Source organism: Onychomys torridus, chromosome 3 (genome assembly GCF_903995425.1).
Source record: "Onychomys torridus chromosome 3, mOncTor1.1, whole genome shotgun sequence".
NCBI lineage: Eukaryota > Metazoa > Chordata > Mammalia > Rodentia > Cricetidae > Onychomys > Onychomys torridus.
In genome coordinates, this window is record NC_050445.1 from 158,115,359 (window position 1) to 158,121,441 (window position 6,083).

Genomic DNA, 6,083 nt, shown 5'->3' on the forward strand with positions numbered 1-6,083 from the left:
AGAAGGCTAGTCTCGAACTCATGATGGGAAGCCATAGCCCTCCAAATGCTAGGACCATAGGTGTGTGCTGGGAGGCCGAGCTCTCACAGTGGCCATCTTTACCACTTCCAGGCCTGGCTCTTCCCCCATCCTGAACACTGAGGACAGTCATGTGTTAGCCCCCCGTTGCTCCTACTCTCCCTGTTTGAACTTCTGAGGCTTAGAGAAGGAAGAATTCCTTTCTTCTGTGGACTGGGCTGAAGGGCAGTAGTGGACATTTCTTGATTTTTCTCCATGTTCATTTTTCCTATTGACAACCTTTGAAAGAAACATCTTTCCTTAGCAAAGACAGCTACAAGGGGCCCTTCCAATGATGCTCCTGCCTTTCTGTTACTGAGAGGCAGCTTGCACAGGCCTGCACACTCATGAACATAATCATGAACACGTGCATATATGCTTGCGTGCAGGCATGCTCAGGCGCACACACACATACACGGTGCAGCGTGTTGTGTCAGATGTTCTCTGAGAATTTTAAGAAAATGTATGCAAAGAATTGAGATGTTTGGATTTTGTGTGTGTGTGAGTCCATTCTATTTTGTTGCTTAAACCAGTCAGATCTAGTTCTGTTGCTTACAATCAAAAGAATTCTGAGTAATGTAGGGAAGTTTGATGTTTTATCCCTAATCATAGGCGATGAGGAACTATGTTTGTTTTAAATATGAGATGTAGTTCTAACTAAGCTGTGCAAGACTGGTAGAATTGTAACTGGAGTGGGTAGGCAGATGGCGTGTAAGACATTGGTTAGGGGGTGGGGATTAGCTCAGTTACTCAGCGTGCATGAAGCCCTGGCTTTAGTCCTTAGCACATGTAAAACCAGGTGTGCTAGGGCATGTCTATAATCCCAGCACTTAGGAGGAGGAGGAGGGACGGCAGGACCCAAAGTTCATAATTATTCTCAACTTCATACAAAGTCAGAGGCCAGCCTGGGACCCTGTCTCCAAAAGCAAACAGCCCATATTGGGGTCTGGGGGGCTAAAGAGGCAGTGGAGGGAACAAAAAGGAAGTGATGGAGAGATAAACACAGTGGACAGACTCTACAGTGTGTGGTTGTGTAATAGATGAAGAGGAATGGGCAGAGACAGTTGTGAATGTGGTCCCAGTTCTTACAGCTGAATTGAACCATGGATATTTTTATGACAGAGAAGAGGAAATCCTCCCAGAAAAAAAGAAATGTAATTAAAGTTGGAAGTTGTTTTTCTGGTTTGTTTGTTTGAGGTTATTTGTTTGTTGTTGTATTTTGAAACAGGATCTCACTATGCAGCCCTAGATAGCTTTAATGTGCAGACCAGGTTGGTGTCAAACTTGTGGCAGTCCTCCTGCCTCTGTGCTTCCTGCATGGGGATTACAGATGTATACTACCATGCTTGGTTTATATCTTTCAGATAACTTGTAATTCCATCGTTAAATTTTTGATTTCACATTCCAGCAATCTCTGAGTCATACAACTTTTCCAAACTGAGCTATTGTCCTGTGCATACATGTTGCCACCATTCAAATACACTGCATACACATGGATCCCTGCTGCAAAACCCAGTCCGTTTCTACTTGCATAGACTGACAATACGCACACAGCCTTGGAAAACTGCAAATGTTACCATAAGCAATTTGTGTGTGTGTGTGTGTGTGTGTGTTTGTGTGTGTGTGTGTTGTGTGTGTGTGTGTGAATATGTGTATGCAAGTGTGTTTCTATGTATATATGATTATATATTCGTGTTTGTGTGAGTTTGTGCATGTGTATATGTGTATGAGTGTGTGTATGAGTGAGAGTGAGTGTGTGTGTGTGTGTGTGTGTGTGCATGTGCGAGTATGTTTATGTGTGTATATGAGCGTGTGTGCATGAATGTTACTGTGAGCGTGTGCACCTGTGAGCATGCATGTGAAGGTCAGAGGACAGCTTTGGGAGTTGTTTCTCCTTCACCTTGTTGATGCAGTATTTCTCATTGTCTCTGCTACTGTGTGTACTGAAAACTAGCTGGTAGCTGGCCAGAAGCCCCAGGCCATTCCCGTCTCTGTTGCCCACCTTGATGAAGGAGTGCTGGCATTACAGGTGTGCTCCTCTCATCCAGTGTTTTGTGGTTCTGGGGATCACACCCATGTTCTCGGGCATGTAGTGTTGCAGGTGCTTTACCCCCTGAAGCGTCTCAAAGCCCCAAATATCTCTTTTATGCTGGTATTCTATAGCCATAAAACATTATTGGTTGTTGGAAATGTAGTTGGTTTGTGAGTAGCTGGACTAGCTATCCATAGAATTCCAGATAGAAGCATTTGGTTACACATTTATTTAGCTCTACCTCCAAAAGTCCTGATCTTTCAAAGTCCCTATTTTAACAGATCCCCCCAGACAACTCTTATGATCCAGGGATCAAATTGCTACCATGCTGTTCCAGACAAAAACTAACTGGATTACAGATTAGTCATGAGGCATACAACACTAATCAGGAGCTGACTAACTTCTTAGTGGGGCAGGAGGGCCTGGTGGGGATGAGAGGAAATTCCCAGGACACACACAAAAAGTCTAGACCTCAGGAACAGTGAACACTCACAGGGTTTTGTGGTGTATTTTTTTAAAGTCATGGATACAAACTTGTTTACTGATAAAGGGCCTGTTCAGACCAGATTGCAGACAGGACTTGGTGTGTGTATTTCATAATTCTCAGGTTAATTCTTACTACTCATTATGATACCAGATGATTCACTTGTAAACCCTAAAAGGAAGTTTTGAGGTTAAGTAGCTCACATAAAGTTCAAACTCTTGTGATAATCATATAGCACAAATAACAAAGAATTGTTTTAAGAAGATTATCTTAAAGGATAATTTAGTATTTCAGTGACTTCTACGTTTAGCTTTTCTTGGGATTTTGACAAAACTGAGAATTTTGTTCCTTGAGATGCAAGTGGTATTTTTTTTTTTTTTTTCATTTTGTCTGCCTCTCACCCTGGAGAGATGGAGGTAGAAAATTCAGTTCTATGGAGGGAGAAAAACTGTGGAGCATTGTAACATGGAGAGTGACTGGGGGTGTGGGGCAATGCAGCTGGCTGGTCTTGGTTGATTGGCTCTGGTCTTGTTTCAGAACTTTTAATGCCACGGTCTGCTGAGCCCAGCATTGTTCTACACTGTTAGCTAAAAATGTCTGAGTCACTGTATGAATATGTGCTTGGTTTGGGACTGTGAGGAGAGTGTTCACTGCCTCTGCATGGAGTGATGCAAGTGGGCTGTGGTGATAAGAGCTTTGAACTTGGATTCAAAGTTAGGTTAGAGTCATGCTTTGCCTCCAGTTGTGTGTGTGCTGGAGTCCTCTAATCTCCCTGTAGAAGGAGGTCCCTGGTTGCCAAGAGTGTTGGCTGTGGAGAGTGAGGGTTCTCCCTCCCTCCCTCCCTCGCTCTTGGTCACAGAGCAGCTTCACCCTGGGTCCCTCTGAGACTGATCTTCAGTGTTGACCTGACTTAGGAGACTGAGTGCACCTCTGGGTGTGTATGTGCAAGTGTTTCAGCACAAATGTAGGCGGCACCATCCACTGGGCTGGGAGCTTAACTAGAAGTGGGCGGGGAAGTGAGCTGAGGACCAGCATCTCCTTCTGTTTCCTGGCTGCAGAGGCCATGTGACCAACTGCTTCCTGTTCCAGCTGCCACGTCTTCCCCACCTTGATGGACTGTATCCCCCCAAACTGTAAACTAAAACAAATCTTTCCTCCCTATCTTCTTAGGTATTGGGTTACAGTCCCCTTCTGTGGGAATTATCTGTGTGACCAACACAGGGCACATTTCTCTGAAGGGTCACCAAGGCGCCAGCATTGTGGGATCACCTGACGCCTGTACTGTGATTGCCATCATGCTATAAGTTCTCCATCTTCTCAACCCCATTCCCAACATCCTCTTTATGGTTCCATTTTGAGCACCACCCACACACTCATATGGAAGTCCCATTTCCCAGGCACTCTAAGACCCCCGGAAAAATAAATGAGGCCAGTTATGTCAAGAGAGTTAGTTATTAGCTTTTTTAATTTTTTTTATTTTTTTTATTCAGAGATACAAAGAGGGGCAGAGAATTGGGAAGTTTTACAGTAGTCCCACATGGCGTGGCAACTGATTACTTTTTCTTCATCAGAAAATTGTATAAAATGAGACATGTTATTTCTTAAAGCTTTTCATCTTAAGGGGTTAGGAGATAGCTTAGCGATTAGGAGCAAGAGCACTTGCTGCTTTTGCCAAGGGTTGGGCTTGATTCTCACTTACTACCCACATCAGGTAGCCCATGTCCATCTGGAACTCCAGCTCCAGGGAAGTCTGATGCTCTCTTCTGATCTCTGCAGGGACTGTACTCACATGCACATACTTCTTCCCCCTTCATTTTAAATCAGTATCAAACAGAAAATTTGCAAAAAATAAAATGAAGAATTCACATATTTATTCAGATCCACAAAATAACCTTCTGCCACATTTTATCTCGTAATTTGTGTTTCTCGATAGACTTTTTTGTATTCATTTGGAACTGCATATGTCACACCTTTCTTCCCATTCTATTTAGCATATGTATACCCTAAGAACAAAGGTATTTTATATAGATCAACAGTATAATTATGAAATAGGGCAAGCTTGATATTGACACATTTCTCTACTATCCATGTTATTTTATCAATTGTCTTAAAACTGTCCTGCATAGAATTTTCTTCCACATAGGATCTAGTTCAGTATCACATTAGAGGTGCTATAGTCTTGTCCTGTCTTTTAAGTTTTTTCAGTCCACACAGACTGAGCATAGCTGCTATGCCCTTTTCATCTGTGCATGTGAGTATAACTTCCTCAGTCCTTGCTGAGCATGCCCCTGGCATTTTAAGAGTGATCTAGTTTACAGAATGCCTCTCCATTTGAGCTTGCATAATTGGACTCAGATTGTATATTTTTAGCTATTCTATTAGCTAAATAGTATTGAAACCTTTTCAGGGTATTATCTCTTGAGTTGGGCAAAACACACTTATTCCTCATTGATGATGTTTATTGAACAGTCATAGAAGATGCAGTCTGGTTTCCCCTACAAAAGCATGATATATATATGTATATAATCTTAAAAAATTACATGTATGTGTGTGCTCCTCATGCATGCAGTACTCATAGAGGCCAGAAGAGGACACCAGATTCCCAGAACCAGAGTAACAGGTGTTGTAAGCCTCCATGTGGGTTCTGGGAACTTAACCCAGGTCTCCTGAAAGAGCAGTATGTACTTTGAAATGCTGAGCAAACCTTCTAGCCCCCAGGAAAAATGTTTTACAATAGAAAATGATAATCACATTACAGTAATTAAGATCATATTACAATAATTAAGAATGAAGCATAAATGAAAATTCTGTGCCATGTCTTTGTGTATAAAGAGCATTTATTACCATCACTGATCCTGAACTGAGTGGTAGGTAGAGCTAGGAAGCATCAGACATGGAGGTCTGCAGAGCTGAAGTAATTTGCCCCAAATGGCAGAGCCAGGTAGGCCAGTGTGTTCTGTATCTCCCTGTCACCTACTCACTCCCCTGTATGTGTGAGGAAAGCAGAGAAAATGCTTTCTCTGCTCACTTGTCACTCAAGAAGAAGAATCCATGTCCCTCCCCTCCTTGCCTCTTGGCACAGGAACAGTCCCAGATCATCAGTCCAGACTTCAGATCTTTCCACATTAGAACACTGTCCACGTCCAGACTGAACATTCATTTCCTGTCTTATCATTTCAAAGAACTACCTTAATCCCTGGCTGTCTCAGCAAACTCTCTGCTCCCTGCTTGCAGCTTGGAGCCAGCTGAGCCTGAGAGAGACTAAACCAGTTTGTGGGATTCAGTCCACAGAGGTGTCCTTGTGTAGCTTGTGAGTAAAAATGTAATAGTGTTACCCCCAACCCCAACTCAAATCAGAATCAACTGCACTGTTTTGAAATCTTCCAAAAGCAGACAACCCAAGGACCTGTAATTGTAGAGGGACATCTCTCTGGCAGGATGTGCTGCAGATGCTCAGAGCAGATTCAGCCCTGAGGTTCCCATCACTGCATGGTTAGACTCAAGCTTTGC